The following is an 18,852-nucleotide window of genomic DNA, read 5'->3' as shown; positions in this document are numbered from 1 at the left end:
TAGGGTTGCTGTATGAGGAACCTAATTTGGAGATTCAAGCTGAAAAAGCTTTAATAGCCCTGTCTCAAGGGCAAGATGAAGCTGAGATATACTGCCAAAAATTTCGTAAATGGTCTGTGCTTACTCAGTGGAATGAGTGTGCCCTAGCGGCAATTTTCAGAGAAGGCCTTTCTGATGCCGTTAAGGATGTCATGGTGGGGTTTCCTACGCCCACAGGTCTGAATGAGTCCATTACAATGGCGATTCAGATTGATCGGCGTTTGCGGGAGCGCAAACCCGTGCACCATTTGGCGGTATCTTCTGAAGGGACGCCAGAGAAAATGCAATGTGATAGAATTCTGTCAAGAAGCGAGCGGCAGAATTATAGGTGCAAAAATGGCTTGTGCTTCTACTGTGGTGATTCCGCGCATGTTATATCAGCATGCTCTAAACGTACTAGGAAGGTTGACAAGTCTGTTTCTATTGGCACTTTACAGTCTAAATTTCTTCTGTCTGTAACTCTGATTTGTTCATTATCAGTTATTACCGTGGATGCCTATGTGGACTCTGGCGCCGCTCTGAGTCTCATGGATTGGTCCTTCGCCAGGCGCTGTGGGTTTGATTTGGAGCCTCTGGAAGTTCCTATACCTCTGAAGGGTATTGATTCTACACCTCTGGCTTGTAATAGACCACAGTTCTGGACACAAGTGACTATGCGTATGACTCCAGACCATCAGGAGATGATTCGCTTCCTCGTGTTGCATAATTTACATGATGTGTTAGTGCTTGGATTACCATGGTTGCAATCTCATAACCCAGTACTGGACTGGAAAACTATGTCTGTGTTAAGCTGGGGATGTCGGGGAGCTCATGGGGACATACCTTTGGTTTCTATCTCGTCATCTATTCCCTCTGAGGTTCCGGCATTTTTGTCGGATTTTGGGGATATTTTTGAAGAGCCTAAAATTGGTTCTCTCCCTCCTCACAGAGAGTGTGATTGCGCCATAGATCTGATTCCAGGCAGTAAATTTCCAAAGGGTCGTTTGTTTAACCTATCTGTACCTGAGCATGCTGCCATGCGAGAGTATGTTAAGGAGTCCCTGGAAAAGGGACATATTCGTCCTTCTTCATCACCTTTAGGAGCTGGGTTTTTCTTTGTCTCTAAAAAGGATGGCTCGCTGAGGCCTTGTATTGATTATCGACTCCTGAATAAAATTACTGTCAAATATCAGTATCCGTTGCCGCTGCTTACTGATTTGTTTGCTCGCATAAGGGGGGCTAAGTGGTTCTCCAAGATTGATCTCCGTGGGGCGTATAATTTGGTGCGAATTAAGCAAGGGGATGAGTGGAAAACCGCATTTAATACGCCTGAGGGCCACTTTGAGTATTTAGTAATGCCTTTCAGCCTTTCTAATGCACCTTCAGTTTTTCAGTCCTTTATGCATGATATTTTCCGTGAATATCTGGATAAATTTATGATTGTGTATTTGGACGATATTTTGATTTTTTCTGAGGACTGGGAGTCTCATGTTCAGCAGGTCAGGAGGGTTTTTCAGGTCTTGCGGGAGAATTCTCTGTGTGTAAAGGGTTCTAAGTGTGTTTTTGGGGTTCAAAAGATTTCCTTTTTGGGGTACATTTTTTCCCCTTCTTCTGTTGAGATGGACCCTGTCAAGGTTCGGGCTATTTGTGACTGGACGCAGCCTACTTCTCTAAAGGGTCTTCAGAAGTTCTTGGGCTTTGCTAATTTTTATCGTCGATTTATAACTGGTTTTTCTGGTGTTGCTAAGCCTCTTACGGATTTGACTAAAAAGGGTGCTGATGTTGCCAATTGGTCCTCTGCCGCTGTGGAGGCCTTTCGGGAACTTAAGCGCCGCTTTTCGTCTGCCCCTGTGTTGCGCCAGCCTGATGTCTCTCTCCCCTTTCAGGTTGAGGTTGATGCTTCCGAGATCGGAGCGGGGGCGGTTTTGTCGCAGAAAAGTTCCGATTGCTCAGTGATGAGACCTTGTGCGTTCTTTTCTCGAAAATTTTCTGCCGCCGAAAGAAATTATGATGTCGGTAATCGGGAGCTTTTGGCCATGAAGTGGGCATTTGAGGAGTGGCGTCATTGGCTTGAGGGTGCTAGACATCAGGTGGTGGTTTTGACTGATCGCAAGAATCTGATTTATCTTGAGTCTGCCAGGCGCCTGAATCCTAGACAGGCGCGCTGGTCGTTGTTTTTCTCTCGGTTTAATTTTGTGGTCTCATATCTACCAGGTTCTAAGAATGTGAAGGCAGATGCCCTTTCTAGGAGTTTTGAGCCTGATTCCCCTGGTGATTCGGAACCTACAGGTATCCTTAAGGATGGGGTGATATTATCCGCTATTTCCCCAGATCTGCGACGTGCTTTGCAAGAGTTTCAGGCGGATAGACCTGATCGCTGTCCACCTGGTAGACTGTTTGTTCCTGATGATTGGACCAGTAGAGTCATCTCGGAGGTTCATTCTTCTACGCTGGCGGGTCATCCTGGAATTTTTGGTACCAGGGATTTGGTGGCTAGATCCTTCTGGTGGCCATCTCTGTCTCGAGATGTGCGTGTTTTTGTGCAGTCTTGTGATGTGTGTGCTCGGGCCAAGCCTTGTTGTTCTAGGGCTAGCGGGTTGTTGTTGCCCTTGCCTATTCCGAAGAGGCCTTGGACGCACATCTCGATGGACTTTATTTCTGATCTTCCTGTCTCTCAGAGGATGTCTGTTATCTGGGTGGTGTTTGACCGTTTTTCTAAGATGGTTCATTTGGTGCCATTGCCGAAGTTGCCTTCCTCGTCTGAGTTGGTTCCTTTGTTTTTTCAAAATGTGGTTCGCTTGCATGGTATTCCTGAAAATATCGTTTCTGATAGGGGTACCCAGTTCGTTTCTAGATTTTGGCGGGCATTCTGTGCCAGGTTGGGCATTGATTTGTCTTTTTCGTCTGCCTTCCATCCTCAGACTAATGGCCAGACGGAGCGAACTAATCAGACTTTGGAGACGTATTTGAGGTGTTTTGTGTCTGCGGATCAGGATGATTGGGTTGCCTTTTTGCCGTTGGCGGAGTTTGCTCTTAATAATCGGGCTAGTTCGGCCACTTTGGTTTCCCCTTTCTTTTGCATTTCGGGGTTTCATCCCCGTTTTTCTTCTGGTCAGGTGGAGTCTTCGGATTGTCCTGGAGTAGATGCTGTGGTGGATCGGTTGTATCGGATTTGGGAACAAGTGGTGGACAATTTGAATTTGTCCCAGGAGAGGACTCAGCGGTTTGCTAACCGCCAGCGTCGGGTTGGTCCTCACCTTCGTGTTGGAGACTTGGTGTGGTTGTCTTCCCGTTTTGTCCCAATGAGGGTTTCTTCTCCTAAATTTAAGCCTCGGTTCATCGGTCCCTATAGGATTTTGGAGATTATTAACCCTGTTTCCTTTCGTTTGGACCTCCCGGCATCTTTCGCTATCCATAATGTGTTCCATCGGTCGTTGTTGCGGAGATACGAGGTGCCGGTGGTTCCTTCTGCTGAGCCTCCTGCTCCTGTGCTGGTTGAGGGTGAATTGGAGTACGTTATAGAGAAGATCTTGGACTCCCGTATTTCCAGGCGGAGACTCCAGTATCTGGTTAAATGGAAGGGCTATGGTCAGGAAGATAATTCTTGGGTAACTGCCTCTGATGTTCATGCCTCGGATTTGGTTCGTGCCTTTCATAGGGCTCATCCAGGTCGCCCTGGCGGTTCTTGTGAGGGTTCGGTGCCCCCTCCTTAAGGGGGGGGTACTGTTGTGATCCGCTTTTTGGGCTCCCCTAGTGGTGGCTGGTGGTACTGGAGACTTGTGTGTTCTTTTCTGCCTCAGCTCACCTGCTTCCATCAGTTTTGGGAGTTCCCTATTTAGCCTTGCTCTCCAGTCACTTCCTTGCCGGTCATCATTGTAACCTGAGTCTTTCAGTTGCATGTTCCTGCTACCAGTCTGCTGATCAGCTAAGTGGACTCTTGTCCTTTTTGTTTTGTATTTTTTGTCCAGTTTACAGTTTGTCATTTCCTGTTACTGGAAGCTCTTGTGGACTGAAATTGCCACTCCTGTGTCATGAGTTGACACAGGAGTCTTAAAGTAATTTCAGGATGGGTTTTTGAAAGGGTTTTTCAGCTGACCGTGAAGTCCTCTTTTGTATCCTTCCTCTATCTAGTAAGTGGACCTCGCTTTGCTAAATCTACCTTCATACTGTGTATGTCTTTTCCTCTGAACTCACCGTTAATATATGTGGGGGCTACTATCATCTTTGGGGTATTTCACTAGAGGTAAGCCAGGTCTGTTCCTTCCTCTTCCAGGCGTAGTTAGTTCTCCGGCTGGCGCATGGCATCTAGGCAGCCGTAGGAATGCTTCCTGGCTACTGTTAGTTGTGTGGTAGATTTAGGTCACGGTCAGCTTGAGTTTCCATCACCCAAGGGCTAGTCTGTTATTTTGTGTTTCTGATGTTCCCATGCCATTGGGGAATCATGACAGTACAAGCTGGACAAAAAATAAGAGCAATACAAATAACCAAAAAACAAGGAAGCAGGACTTAGCTTAATTTTGCAAGAACAGGACCAGCAGACAGGAGCAAACAGAAAGGACTGATTACAACGATGCCAGGCACCAGACTGAGAATTCAGGAAGTTCATATAGCAACACCCTTGGACTAACGACCCAGGTGGGTGCCAAACTGAGGAAAGACAATCCCAGAGTCATATCACTAATGACCACAAGAGGGAGCCAAAAAAGTCTAATTCACAACAGGGAGCAGAGTGTAGGCCGAAGCCTAATTGAACCAATTTTAAAGGTAACCTTTAACCCCCCCTCAGGTGTTACAAACTAGAAGAGCCACACCTTGGGCAGCAGTAATGCTGCCCAAGTCAAAGGTTGGTCTTTTAATTTTGTTCCTTGCACACGCTGAGGGAAACACGTACCACATTTAGGCTCTTATACAGTCAAAACTGTCTTGGAGGAGGGAGTTCCCTTCTTAATGAGACGCAGCACAGCTGGCAAAAATACCACCTTGGTGCTTTGCGCGGCCTCCTGAGCATCGCATTTTGCTGTACAGGAGTCTGCGCTGTTGCGTTATCCCTTGGCCATGCGCTGCCCGTCTTCTGACATCATTTCATGTCGGCTGGTGCGGTTCGCGATGCCCATGAATCCCAGCCCAGCAGTGCCTTTACAGTGTTTCACACTGCGGGGCTGGGATTCATGGCCTTGCGCAGTACATTCGTGTCCTTACACCTGCTACAGACTGTGCGGCGTCAGCTGATCCCTTATCGCATGCCACGGCCATGAAGCCGTACAGTCTGAAGAAGGCGGAAGGAGATGAGTGACAACAGGTGAAGATATGCACTGCTCATGCCCGTCAATCACACCCTCGCAGTCAAAATAAATAAGACACCGAGGGGCGTTGTGTCGGGCAGGGTGGCCGCAGGGGAACAGCTGGCAGTGCTGAACCCCACTGACACATTGGCTGGTGTTTTTCTCTGTGCAGCTAGCAGTACCGGGCCCCAACTGGCGTTGTTAGAGCCCAGGGTCAGCAGGAGGAGTAGCGGGAGCGGAGTGTAGGCCGAAGCCTGCACTGGTGGCAGCTTTGTGTCTGCGTGGCTGTTGCAGGACACGATGCCGGCTACACAGCAGGGGAACAGCTGGCGGTGCTGAACCCCACTGACAGAGTGGCGGGTGTTTTGCTCTGTGCAGCCAGCACTTCCGGACAGCAACTAGCGGTGTTGGAGCCCGGGGTCAGCAGGAGGAGGAGAGGGAGCAGAGTGTAGGCCGAAGCCTGCACTGGAGTAAGTTGAAAGGGATCCTTTAAACCCCCCCCCAGGCGTTTGTAGCTGAAAGAGCCATATTGTACAGCACTAATGCTGGAAAAGGTAAACTTAGCTCTTTTAATTATGGTCCTTGCAAACGCTGAACCTAACACTTAAGAAATGTGTCCCCTCACACCGTTAAACCGTCTGGTTGGTGGAACTTTCCTTTGTCATGTGACGCAGCACAGCTGTCATTCTTACCCCCTAGGCGCCGTGCGCCGCCTCCTCAGCGTTGTTTGAATCTGTCCCGGAGCCTGCGCTGTTAGGTTAGCCCTTGGCCATGCACACATTTTGCGCTGCCCGTCTTCTGACATCATTTGGTGTCAGGCTGGCTACGCCTGTGCGGCCGCGCTGGACAAGATCCCGCCTCGCTGTGTCATCTAATGTAATCACTCTGCGGACCTGGGATCCATGGGCATGAGCAGTGCATATCCTCGCCTCTCACTCCCCTCCCTACGGCTTCTTCAGACTGTGCGTCGTCACGGCCGTGGCATGCTATTAGGGATCAGCTGACGGCGCACAGTCTGAAGAAGGCGTAGGGAGATGAGTGAGAGGCGGAGATTCAGATATGCACTGCGCATGTCCATGGATCCCAGGCCCGCAGTGGGATTAAATCAGAAGACAGTGCGAGGCGGGATCTCGTCCTGCGCGGCCGCACAGGCGCAGCCAGCCTGACACCAAATGATGTCAGAAGAGGGGCAGCGCTAAGTGTGCCTAGCCAAGGGATAACATAACAGCGCAGGCTTCGAGACAGAATCAAACAACGCTGAGGAGCCGGCGCACGGCGCCGGGGGCTAAGAATGACGGCGGTGCTGCGTCACATTACGAAGGAAAGTCCCACCTCCGGGACGGTTTTACGGTATCAGTGAACACATTTTATAAGTGTTAAGTTCTGCGTGTGCAAGGAGCTAAACAAAAATAGCTACCTTTTCCTTGTGCAGCATTACTGCTGCACAAGGTGGCTCTTTCAGTAACAAACGCCTTGGGGGGGGGGACAGGTTCCCTTACCTTTCAGTTGTTGTGTCAGCGTGGCGGTCGCAGGACACATTGCCGACTACACAGCTGGGGATCAGCTGACGTGACTGACACCCAATAACACTGGGTCGTATGTTTTGACTGTGCAGACGGCACTTCTGAGCCTCAACTGGCGGTGTTGGAGCCCAGGAATTAAAGTTCAGGTGGTAGAAAGATGAACACAACTGGAGACCTGGATACTGTAGACAGTCACCTAATTATTTAATCAGGAAGAGGAGTGGCAAAGTCCTGTGAGATCCATGCCTGGTTCATTTTCAGGAAAGTAAGCCGGTCAACGTTATCGGAGGATAGTCGCATGCGACGGTCAGTTAGTACACCACCTGCAGCACTAAAGACGCGTTCCGATAGTACACTAGCCGCAGGGCAAGCCAGCACCTCCAATGCATACTGGCTTAGCTCTGGCCATGTATCCAGCTTTGAGACTCAAAACTTGAAAGGGGAAGAGCCGTCTGGGAGTACAGCAAGAGGGCAAGACATGTAGTCTGTCACCATCTGACCGAACCGTTGCCTCCTGCTGACTGGAGCCGTCTGTGCTGGTGTAGACTTTTGTGGCGGGCACACAAAACTGTGCCACAGTTGGGCCATACTGGTCTTGCCTTGGGCAGAGGTACTGCTTCTGCTCCCTCTTTGTGCAGAGCCTCCTCCACTGCCTGGACGCACTGAGCTGCTTTGTAATGCACTAGCAGCACTTCTCTCAGTTGGAATGGAGAAGATGATGGAATTCACCAGTGTCTCTTGGTACTCCCGCATTTTTCGCTCCCGGTTCAACGGTGTGATGAGGCTTTCTACGTTGTCCCGGTAGCGAGGATCGAGGAGGGTGAACAATCAATAATCAGACATGTTGAGAATGTGGGCTGTCATGTTCCCAATGGCAGGGAATTAAACACATAACACGGGCAAAAACAGGACAAGCTCTAGGGTGATGGAACCTGAGCTGACCGCGATCCTGAACCTCAACACTCAACTAACAGCAGCCGGGGAACGTTCCTGGGGGGACTCTAGACGTCTCGCGCCAGCCGGAGATCTAGCTACCCCTATCAGAAGAATCACAGACCTATCTTGCCTCCAGAGAAATATTCCCACAGAAATAGCAGCCCCCCACATATAATGACGGTGAAATGAGAGGAAGGCACAAACGTAGTTATGAAAACAGATTCAGCAAAATGAGGCCCGCTAAAGCTAGATAGCAGAGGATACAAAAGGTGAACTGCGCGGTCAGCTTAAAACCCTTCAAAATACCATCCTGAAATTACTTGAACTCATGTGCCAACTCATGGTACATGAGTGGTAATTTCAGCCCACTAGAGCAACCAGCAGCAGAGAATTACATATCTGCAAGCTGGACTAAAAACATGAAAGCAAACATGAAACAGGGAAATCCAGACTTAGCTTGTCTTGAAGGCCTAGGAGCAGGTAGCAAAGGTAACAGAGACACACTGATACATTGATAGCCGGCAAGGGAATGACAGGAAAGCCAGGTTAAATAGGAAACACCCAGCCTCTGATGGACAGGTGGAAACCAGAGACCGCAACCCACCAAAGTCACCCAGTACCAGCTGTAACCACCAGAGGGAGCCCAAAAACAGAATCCACAACAGTACCCCCCCTTGAGGAGGGGTCACCGAACCCTCACGAGAACCCCCAGGGCGATCAGGATGAGCTCTATGGAAGGCGCGGACCAAATCAGTCGCATGAACATCAGAGGCGACCACCCAGGAATTATCCTCCTGACCATAACCCTTCCACTTGACCAAATACTGGAGTTTACGTCTGGAAACACGAGAATCCAAGATCTTCTCAACAACATACTTCAATTCTCCCTCCACCAGCACCGGAGCAGGAGGCTCAACCGAAGGAACAACGGGCACCTCATACCTCCGCAATAACGACCGATGGAACACATTATGAATAGCAAACGATGCTGGGAGATCCAAACGAAAAGATACAGGGTTAAGAATCTCCAAGATCTTATAAGGACCGATGAACCGAGGCTTGAACTTAGGAGAAGAGACCTTCATAGGGAAAAAACGAGAAGACAACCACACCAAGTCCCCAACAAGAAGTCGGGGACCCACGCGGCGACGGCGATTAGCAAACTGCTGAGTCTTCTCCTGAGACAACTTCAAATTGTCCACCACCTGATTCCAAATCTGATGTAGCCTGTCCACCACCACGTCCACTCCAGGACAATCCGAAGGCTCCACCTGACCAGAGGAAAAACGAGGATGAAACCCCGAATTACAAAAGAAAGGAGAAACCAAAGTAGCAGAACTAGCCCGATTATTAAGGGCAAATTCGGCCAGTGGCAAAAAGGCAACCCAGTCATCTTGATCAGCAGAAACAAAACACCTTAAATAAGTTTCCAAGGTCTGATTAGTTCGCTCCGTCTGGCCATTCGTCTGAGGATGGAATGCAGACGAGAAAGACAAATCAATGCCCATCTTAGCACAAAACGTCCGCCAAAATCTAGACACAAACTGGGATCCCCTGTCAGAAACGATATTCTCCGGAATCCCATGCAAATGAACCACGTTCTGAAAAAATAAAGGGACCAACTCAGAGGAGGAAGGCAACTTAGGCAAGGGTACCAAATGAACCATCTTAGAAAAGCGGTCACACACAACCCAGATAACGGACATTTTCTGTGAGACAGGGAGATCTGAAATAAAATCCATGGAAATGTGCGTCCAAGGCCTCTTCGGGATAGGCAAGGATAACAACAACCCACTGGCCCGAGAACAGCAAGGCTTAGCCCGAGCACACACTTCACAAGACTGCACATAGGTGCGCACATCCCTTGACAAGGAAGGCCACCAAAAAGACCTGGCCACCAAGTCTCTAGTACCAAATATTCCAGGATGACCAGCCAACACAGAAGAATGGACCTCGGAGATGACTCTACTGGTCCAATCATCCGGAACAAACAGTCTTTCTGGTGGACAACGATCAGGTTTATCCGCCTGAAACTCCTGCAATGCACGTCGCAAGTCTGGGGAGACGGCGGACAATATTACCCCATCCCTAAGGATACCAGTAGGCCCAGAGTCTCCAGGAGAGTCAGGCACAAAACTCCTGGAAAGAGCATCTGCCTTCACATTCTTTGAACCTGGCAGGTATGAAACCACAAAATTGAAACGAGAAAAAAACAACGACCAACGAGCCTGTCTAGGATTCAGACGCCTGGCAGACTCAAGGTAAATCAGATTTTTGTGATCAGTCAAGACCACCACACGATGTCTAGCACCCTCAAGCCAATGACGCCACTCCTCAAATGCCCACTTCATGGCCAAAAGCTCCCGATTACCCACATCATAATTGCGCTCGGCGGGCGAGAATTTTCTAGAAAAGAACGCACATGGCTTCATCACCGAGCCATCGGAACTTCTCTGTGACAAAACCGCCCCCGCTCCAATCTCGGAAGCATCAACCTCAACCTGAAAAGGAAGTGAAACATCTGGTTGACATAACACAGGAGCAGAAGAAAACCGGCGCTTAGGTTCCTGAAAGGCCTCCACAGCCGTAGGAGACCAATTAGCAACATCAGCACCCTTTTTAGTCAAATCAGTCAAAGGTTTAACAACACTGGAAAAATTAGTAATGAACCGACGATAAAAATTAGCAAAACCCAAGAACTTCTGAAGACTCTTAACAGATGTAGGTTGTGTCCAGTCACAAATCGCCTGAACCTTGACGGGATCCATCTCAATAGTAGAAGGAGAAAAAATGTACCCCAAAAAAGAAATCTTCTGGACTCCGAAGAGACATTTTGAGCCCTTCACAAACAGAGAATTGGCCCGCAGGACTTGAAACACCTTCCTGACCTGTAGAACATGAGACTCCCAGTCATCAGAAAACACCAAAATATCATCCAAATACACAATCATAGACTTATCCAGATATTCACGGAAAATATTGTGCATAAAGGACTGAAAGACTGAAGGAGCATTAGAAAGTCCAAAAGGCATTACCAAATACTCAAAATGGCCCTCAGGCGTATTAAATGCGGTTTTCCACTCATCACCCTGCTTTATCCGCACAAGATTATACGCACCGCGAAGATCTATCTTAGTGAACCACCTAGCCCCCTTAATGCGAGCAAACAAATCAGTCAATAATGGCAATGGATACTGATATTTGACTGTAATCTTATTCAGAAGGCGATAATCTATACAAGGCCTCAGGGAACCATCTTTTTTTGCCACGAAAAAAAAACCTGCTCCCAGAGGGGACGAAGATGGACGAATATGTCCCTTTTCCAAGGACTCCTTAATATAATTCCGCATAGCAGTATGCTCTGGCACTGACAAATTAAATAAACGACCCTTAGGGAACTTACTGCCAGGAATTAATTCTATAGCACAGTCACAATCCCTATGAGGAGGGAGCGAATTGAGCTTAGGCTCCTCAAAAACATCCCGATAGACAAAAACGCAGGGACCTCAGAAGGAGTAGATGAAGCGATTGAAATCAGAGGTGCATCATCATGAACCCCCTGACATCCCCAGCTTAACACAGACATTGTTTTCCAATCCAGGACTGGATTATGAGTTTGTAACCATGGCAGACCAAGCACTAGTACATCATGTAAATTATACAGTACAAGGAAGCGAATCACCTCCTGATGAACGGGAGTCATGCGCATGGTCACTTGTGTCCAGTACTGCGGTTTATTCATAGCCAATGGTGCAGAGTCAATTCCCTTCAAAGGAATAGGAACTTCCAGAGGCTCCAGACTAAAACCGCAGCGTTTGGCAAATGACCAATCCATAAGACTCAGGGCAGCGCCCGAATCCACATAGGCATCGACGGAAATGGATGACAGTGAACAAATCAGAGTTACAGACAAAATGAACTTAGACTGCAGAGTACTAATGGCAAAAGATTTATCAACCTTTTTTGTGCGTTTAGAGCATGCTGATATAACATGAGCTGAATCACCACAATAAAAACACAATCCATTTTTCCGCCTATAATTTTGCCGTTCACTTCTGGACTGAATTCTATCACATTGCATAGTCTCAGGTGCCTGTTCAGAAGACACCGCCAACTGGTGCACAGGTTTGCGCTCCCGTAAACGCCGATCAATCTGAATGGCCATAGCCATAGACTCATTCAGACCTGTAGGCGCAGGGAACCCCACCATAATATCCTTAATGGCCTCAGAAAGACCATCTCTGAAGTTTGCAGCCAGGGCGCACTCATTCCACTGAGTAAGCACCGACCATTTCCGAAATTTTTGACAATATACTTCCGCTTCATCATGCCCCTGAGAGAGGGCTAATAAAGCCTTTTCAGCCTGAATCTCCAGGTTAGGTTCCTCATAGAGCAATCCCAGTGCCAGAAAAAACGCATCCACACTGAGCAATGCAGGATCCCCTGGTGCCAATGCAAATGCCCAATTCTGAGGGTCGCCCCGCAGGAAAGATATTACAATCTTGACCTGCTGAGCAGGGTCTCCAGAGGAGCGAGATTTCAAAGAAAGAAACAATTTGCAATTGTTCCTGAAATTCAGGAAGGTAGATCTATCTCCAGAAAAAAACTCTGGAATAGGAATTCTAGGTTCAGACATAGGAGTGTGAACAACAAAATCCTGTATGTTTTGAACTCTTGCAGCAAGATTATTCAGGCTGGAAGCCAAACTCTGGACATCCATGTTAAACAGCTAAGGTCAGAGCCATTCAAGGGTTAAGAGGAGGTAAGAAGCAGCTAGACAGCAATTAAGGGCTAGGCAGCAAAACTCTGAGGGAAAAAAAAAAAAAATTCCCTTCAACACTTCTTTTTCTCCTGCTTCAGCCCAAACAATTAACACTTTGTGGGCCGGCTATACTGTCATGTTCCCAATGGCAGGGAATTAAACACATAACACGGGCAAAAACAGGACAAGCTCTAGGGTGATGGAACCTGAGCTGACCGCGATCCTGAACCTCAACACTCAACTAACAGCAGCCGGGGAACGTTCCTGGGGGGACTCTAGACGTCACGCGCCAGCCGGAGATCTAGCTACCCCTATCAGAAGAATCACAGACCTATCTTGCCTCCAGAGAAATATTCCCACAGAAATAGCAGCCCCCCACATATAATGACGGTGAAATGAGAGGAAGGCACAAACGTAGTTATGAAAACAGATTCAGCAAAATGAGGCCCGCTAAAGCTAGATAGCAGAGGATACAAAAGGTGAACTGCGCGGTCAGCTTAAAACCCTTCAAAATACCATCCTGAAATTACTTGAACTCATGTGCCAACTCATGGTACATGAGTGGTAATTTCAGCCCACTAGAGCAACCAGCAGCAGAGAATTACATATCTGCAAGCTGGACTAAAAACATGAAAGCAAACATGAAACAGGGAAATCCAGACTTAGCTTGTCTTGAAGGCCTAGGAGCAGGTAGCAAAGGTAACAGAGACACACTGATACATTGATAGCCGGCAAGGGAATGACAGGAAAGCCAGGTTAAATAGGAAACACCCAGCCTCTGATGGACAGGTGGAAACCAGAGACCGCAACCCACCAAAGTCACCCAGTACCAGCTGTAACCACCAGAGGGAGCCCAAAAACAGAATCCACAACAGTGGGCGATGCGGCGGTCGTTTCTCAGGCACTGCAGCATGTAATCCACCATGTGCTGCAGACTGCCAACTGGCCAAGAAACGCTGTCCCCTGCTTGAGGCGTGATCTCTGCCCGCTCGTCATCACCCCACCCTCGCTGTACACACTGACTACTGGACAATTGTGTAACTCCCTCCTCTGGACGGATGTCTTCCTCCTCCATTGACTCCTCCTCATCCTCCTCACAAAGTGTCCCCTGCCTACGCGTTTGTGAGGAACCACGTGGCGCTGACTGTCCAGAAGATGATGGAAATGGTGAATCCTCATCCTCCACCTCTTCCACAACATCATCCCTTAGCGCTTGCAGTGATTTTTCAAGCAGGCAGATAAGGGGGACAGTCATGCTGACTAGTGCATCATCTGCACTCGCCATCCACGTGGAATAATCGAAGGGACGCAAAACCTGGCAGACGTCCTTCATAGTGGCCCACTCTGTGGTTGTGAAGTCTGAACGGCGCTGAGTGCGACTTCTTTGCGCCTGATGCAGCTGGTACTCCATTACTGCTTGCTGCTGCTCACACAACCGCTCCAACATATGTAACGTGGAATTCCACCTGGTAGGTAGGTCACATATGATGCGATGTTCCGGAAGGCGGTATCGGCGCTGCAGAGCCGCAATGCGTGATTTTGCCGTGCTGGAACGCCGCAAGTGAGCACACTCTAGGCGGACCTTGTGCAGCAGTGCATCAAGATCCGGATAGTCCCTCAAAAAACTCTGCATGACCAAATTGAGCACATGTGCCAGACATGGGATGTGAGTGAGGTTGCCGAGGCCCAGAGCTGCCACCAGATTTCGGCCATTATCACACACTACCATGCCTGGCTGGAGATTCGCTCGCTGCCACAAACCACACATCGCTCTCCTGCTTGATGGCATTCCAGAGCTCCTGCGCTGTGTGGCTTCGATTCCCCAAAGAAATTAATTTCAAGACGGCCTGTTGACGTTTGGCCACGGCTGTGCTTATGTCGGTCGTAACAGGTAAACGTTCACGGGTCCATGTGGAGGTGGACTGTGACGGCTCCTGCAGCGATGATTCTGAGGAACTGGTGTAAGAGGAGGAGTCAATGCGTACAGACTGGATTCCTGCAATCCTTGGAGTGGGCAGGACACGTCCTGCGCCACTCGCATGATCTGAACCCGGCTCAACAACATTAACCCAATGGGCTGTGAGGGAAAGGTATCGCCCCTGTCCATTTTGACTGGTCCACGCATCGGTGGTGAGGTGGACCTTGCTACTGACGGCGTTCAGTAGCGCGTGTTTTATGTGTCCCTCCACTTGCTTGTGCAGGGCAGGGACAGCTTGCCTGCTGAAGTAAAAGTGGCTGGGCACATTGTACTGTGGGACTGCCAATGACATCAAGTCACGGAAGCTGTCAGTCTCCACCAGCCTGAATGACAGCATTTCCAGTGACAGAAGTTTGGCAATGCCTGCAGTCAGAGCCTGTGCTCGTGGGTGGTTTGATGAGAAAGGCCGCCTTTTCTCCCATGCCTGTGCTACCGATGGCTGTAGACTGGGCTGGGAGTGTGAGGATGCCTGGGAACGTGGTGCTGCGGGTGGAATTACAGTGGGTCTCTGGACAACAGGGCCAGAGGTTCTTCCACGGCGATCCTGGGAGGAAGCAGAACCAGCTGCGTGTGAGCTGGAGGAAGAGGTAACACGAGCTGAAGAGGTGGTAGCTGCCGCTGTTGGTTGGCCTAGCTCTTCAGTGTGTTTTTCTAACAACGCCGCGTGCCTGGTCCGCACATGTTTCCACATGTTGGAGGTATTGAGGCTGCTGACATTTCGACCTCTTTTGACTTTGTGATGACACACCTTGCATTTGACATAGCAAATGTCATCTGCAACTGTGTCAAAAAAGGCCCAGGCACTGCAAGTCTTGGGAGCGCCCTTTTTGGCTTTTGAAAGAGACATGCTCCTAACGGGTGCCAAAGTGGAGGCTGCAGGATCCGCAGTCTTCCCCCTCCCTCTCCCTCTTTGGCCCGTTCGGGGAATCTCTTCCTCAGAGCTGCTCCCACCACCTTCCTGTCCCTCACGCCAAGATGGGTCAAGTACCTCATCTACACTACCCTCTGCCACCAACTGCTCCTCCTGGGTAGTCTCAGCAGCAGAGCACGCACCAGAAAGTGGCACCTGAGTGTCATCAGCGGATGCGTCCTGCGATGTGGTGACCGGAGGCACTGGCCCACCCGCCTCTTCAGACTCAGAGAGAAAAAGCTGTTGGGCATCACTGCACCCTGCCTCTTCTTCCATTTCTCCAATGCTGCTTGGCCCCCTGTTTCCAAGCCAAGAGATTCAGAGAACAGAAGTAGAGACGGCTCCTGTCCTGGGCTCTCTGTCTGCCTGGGCAATTTGGCAGGTGGTGAAGAGACAGATGGGTGCTCTCCAGTACTCTGTGTCTGAGAGGATGTGGCACTAATTGAAGTCGATGCATTAGCTGCCATCCATCCGACAACGGCTTCAATTTGGTCTTCACGCAGCAGCGGTGTACGGCGCTCTCCGACAAAGCTGCGCATGAACAACTGTTCCATGAAAGTGGGTGCTGCGGAGTCACCGGTGCCCGCAGCAGGCACAGAATCCCCACGTCCTCTCCCTGCTCCGCGCCCACGCCCACGTGCCTTACTCCCTGCCTTCTTCATCTTGGTTGACTGATAAAGATAAGCAGAAAAGTACTAACGGCTTTGTGTGCTTATTCCTGAACAGCTCCTAACAGGTATAAGAAGCACTAATTTTCTAAAGTGTGGACTAGACTTTAATAAGTGCTAATGTGGCCTACACAAATGTAAAGTGGTGTGTTTGGTGAACTTTATTATTTATTTATTTTTTGGGGGCTGAACTGACAACAGAGAGAGCTGCAGTCACACGGAGACCGTGCAGACAGCCGTAAACGGCGCTGCAAGGCCCAAAAAACCTCCTCTACTTTATCCTATGTAGTGTTTTTCCACAAGTTAGCTGGATATGGGTGGAAAGACACTAATAGGAATTTTTTGAAAAAATGTGCAGCAGCCTGCACTACTTAAAACAAAAGGAAAACTGATTTGACGGTATGACGCAGTGAAGAACCCTGAGCTGGATACAACCAGGCTATGGCTGCTCACAGACTACAGGGCGAGCTGCAGTCACACGGAGACCGTGCAGACAGCCGTAAACAGCGCTGCAAGGCCCAAAAACCCTCCTCTACGTTATCCTATGTAGTGCTTTTCCACAAGTTAGTTGGATACGGGTGGAAAGACACTAATAGGAATTTTTTGAAAAAATGTGCAGCAGCCTGCACTACTTAAAACAAAAGGAAAATTGATTTGACGGTATGACACAGTGAACAACCCTGAGCTGGATACAACCAGCTATGGCTGCACACAGACTACAGGGCGAGCTGCAGTCACACGGAGACCATGCAGACAGCCGTAAACGGCGCTGCAAGGCCCAAAAAACCTCCTCTACTTTATCCTATGTAGTGTTTTTCCACAAGTTAGCTGGATATGGGTGGAAAGACACTAATAGGAATTTTTTGAAAAAATGTGCAGCAGCCTGCACTACTTAAAACAAAAGGAAAATTGATTTGACGGTATGACGCAGTGAAGAATCCTGAGCTGGATACAACCAGGCTATGGCTGCTCACAGACTACAGGGCGAGCTGCAGTCACACGGAGACCGTGCAGACAGCCGTAAACGGCGCTGCAAGGCCCAAAAACCCTCCTCTATGTTATCCTATGTAGTGTTTTTCCACAAGTTAGCTGGATACGGGTGGAAAGACACTAATAGGAATTTTTTTGAAAAAATGTGCAGCAGCCTGCACTACTTAAAACAAAAGGAAAATTGATTTGACGGTATGACGCAGTGAAGAACCCTGAGCTGGATACAACCAGGCTATGGCTGCTCACAGACTACAGGGCGAGCTGCAGTCACACGGAGACCATGCAGACAGCCGTAAACGGCGCTGCAAGGCCCAAAAACCCTCCTCTACGTTATCCTATGTAGTGTTTTTCCACAAGTTAGCTGGATACGGGTGGAAAGACACTAATAGGAATTTTTTTAAAAAATGTGCAGCAGCCTGCACTACTTAAAACAAAAGGAAAATTGATTTGACGGTATGACGCAGTGAAGAACCCTGAGCTGGATACAACCAGGCTATGGCTGCTCACAGACTACAGGGCGAGCTGCAGTCACACGGAGACCATGCAGACAGCCGTAAACGGCGCTGCAAGGCCCAAAAACCCTCCTCTACGTTATCCTATGTAGTGTTTTTCCACAAGTTAGCTGGATACGAGTGGAAAGACACTAATAGGAATTTTTTTGAAAAAATGTGCAGCAGCCTGCACTACTTAAAACAAAAGGAAAATTGATTTGACGGTATGACGCAGTGAAGAACCCTGAGCTGGATACAACCAGGCTATGGCTGCTCACAGACTACAGGGCGAGCTGCAGTCACATGGAGACCATGCAGACAGCCGTAAACGGCGCTGCAAGGCCCAAAAACCCTCCTCTACGTTATCCTATGTAGTGTTTTTCCACAAGTTAGCTGGATACGGGTGGAAAGACACTAATAGGAATTTTTTTTAAAAATGTGCAGCAGCCTGCACTACTTAAAACAAAAGGAAAATTGATTTGACGGTATGACGCAGTGAAGAACCCTGAGCTGGATACAACCAGGCTATGGCTGCTCACAGACTACAGGGCGAGCTGCAGTCACACGGAGACCATGCAGACAGCCGTAAACGGCGCTGCAAGGCCCAAAAACCCTCCTCTACGTTATCCTATGTAGTGTTTTTCCACAAGTTAGCTGGATACGGGTGGAAAGACACTAATAGGAATTTTTTGAAAAAATGTGCAGCAGCCTGCACTACTTAAAACAAAAGGAAAATTGATTTGACGGTATGACGCAGTGAAGAACCCTGAGCTGGATACAACCAGGCTATGGCTGCTCACAGACTACAGGGCGAGCTGCAGTCACACGGAGACCGTGCAGACAGCCGTAAACGGTGCTGCAAGGCCCAAAAACACTCCTCTACTTTATCCTATGTAGTGTTTTTCCACAAGTTAGCTGGATACGGGTGGAAAGTCACTAATAGGAATTATTAGAATAAATGAGCAGCAGACTACACTACTTGAAAAAAAATAAAAAAATTTAGAACAGTATGAGGCAATGAACCACCCTCCCTGAACTGAATACAACCAGCTATGGCCTATGGCTGCACTCAGACTAGAGAGTGGGCTGCACTCACACACACACACACACACAGACCTTGCAGATCGCTGTGAAAACAGCGCTGCAAAACAAAAGCAAGGTGAATAGTAGGTGAACACAGCGGTTGCTAAATTAGCCTTGGAAAAGAACAATGAAGCAAATCGCTATCTCTAAACTGGCCCTCAGTCAGCAAACAGCGTCCTGTCACTAACTGAATTCACAGCAGAGTGAGCGC

The 18,852-nt window shown here is 48.8% G+C and overlaps 1 protein-coding gene across 1 annotated transcript in view; it reads left to right on the top strand.

Annotated features, from left to right (window-relative positions):
* The window catches only part of AMPD1 (adenosine monophosphate deaminase 1), a 130,433-nt gene that overhangs the window by 62,072 nt on the left and 49,509 nt on the right, over window positions 1-18,852 (top strand). The gene's annotated exons all lie outside the window — the stretch shown is intronic.

The sequence above is a fragment of the Ranitomeya variabilis genome, chromosome 3 (genome assembly GCF_051348905.1).
Source record: "Ranitomeya variabilis isolate aRanVar5 chromosome 3, aRanVar5.hap1, whole genome shotgun sequence".
NCBI classification, from domain to species: domain Eukaryota; kingdom Metazoa; phylum Chordata; class Amphibia; order Anura; family Dendrobatidae; genus Ranitomeya; species Ranitomeya variabilis.
The sequence above is the reverse complement of the archived record's forward strand: the minus strand, read 5'-3'. Positions and strand labels throughout refer to the sequence as shown.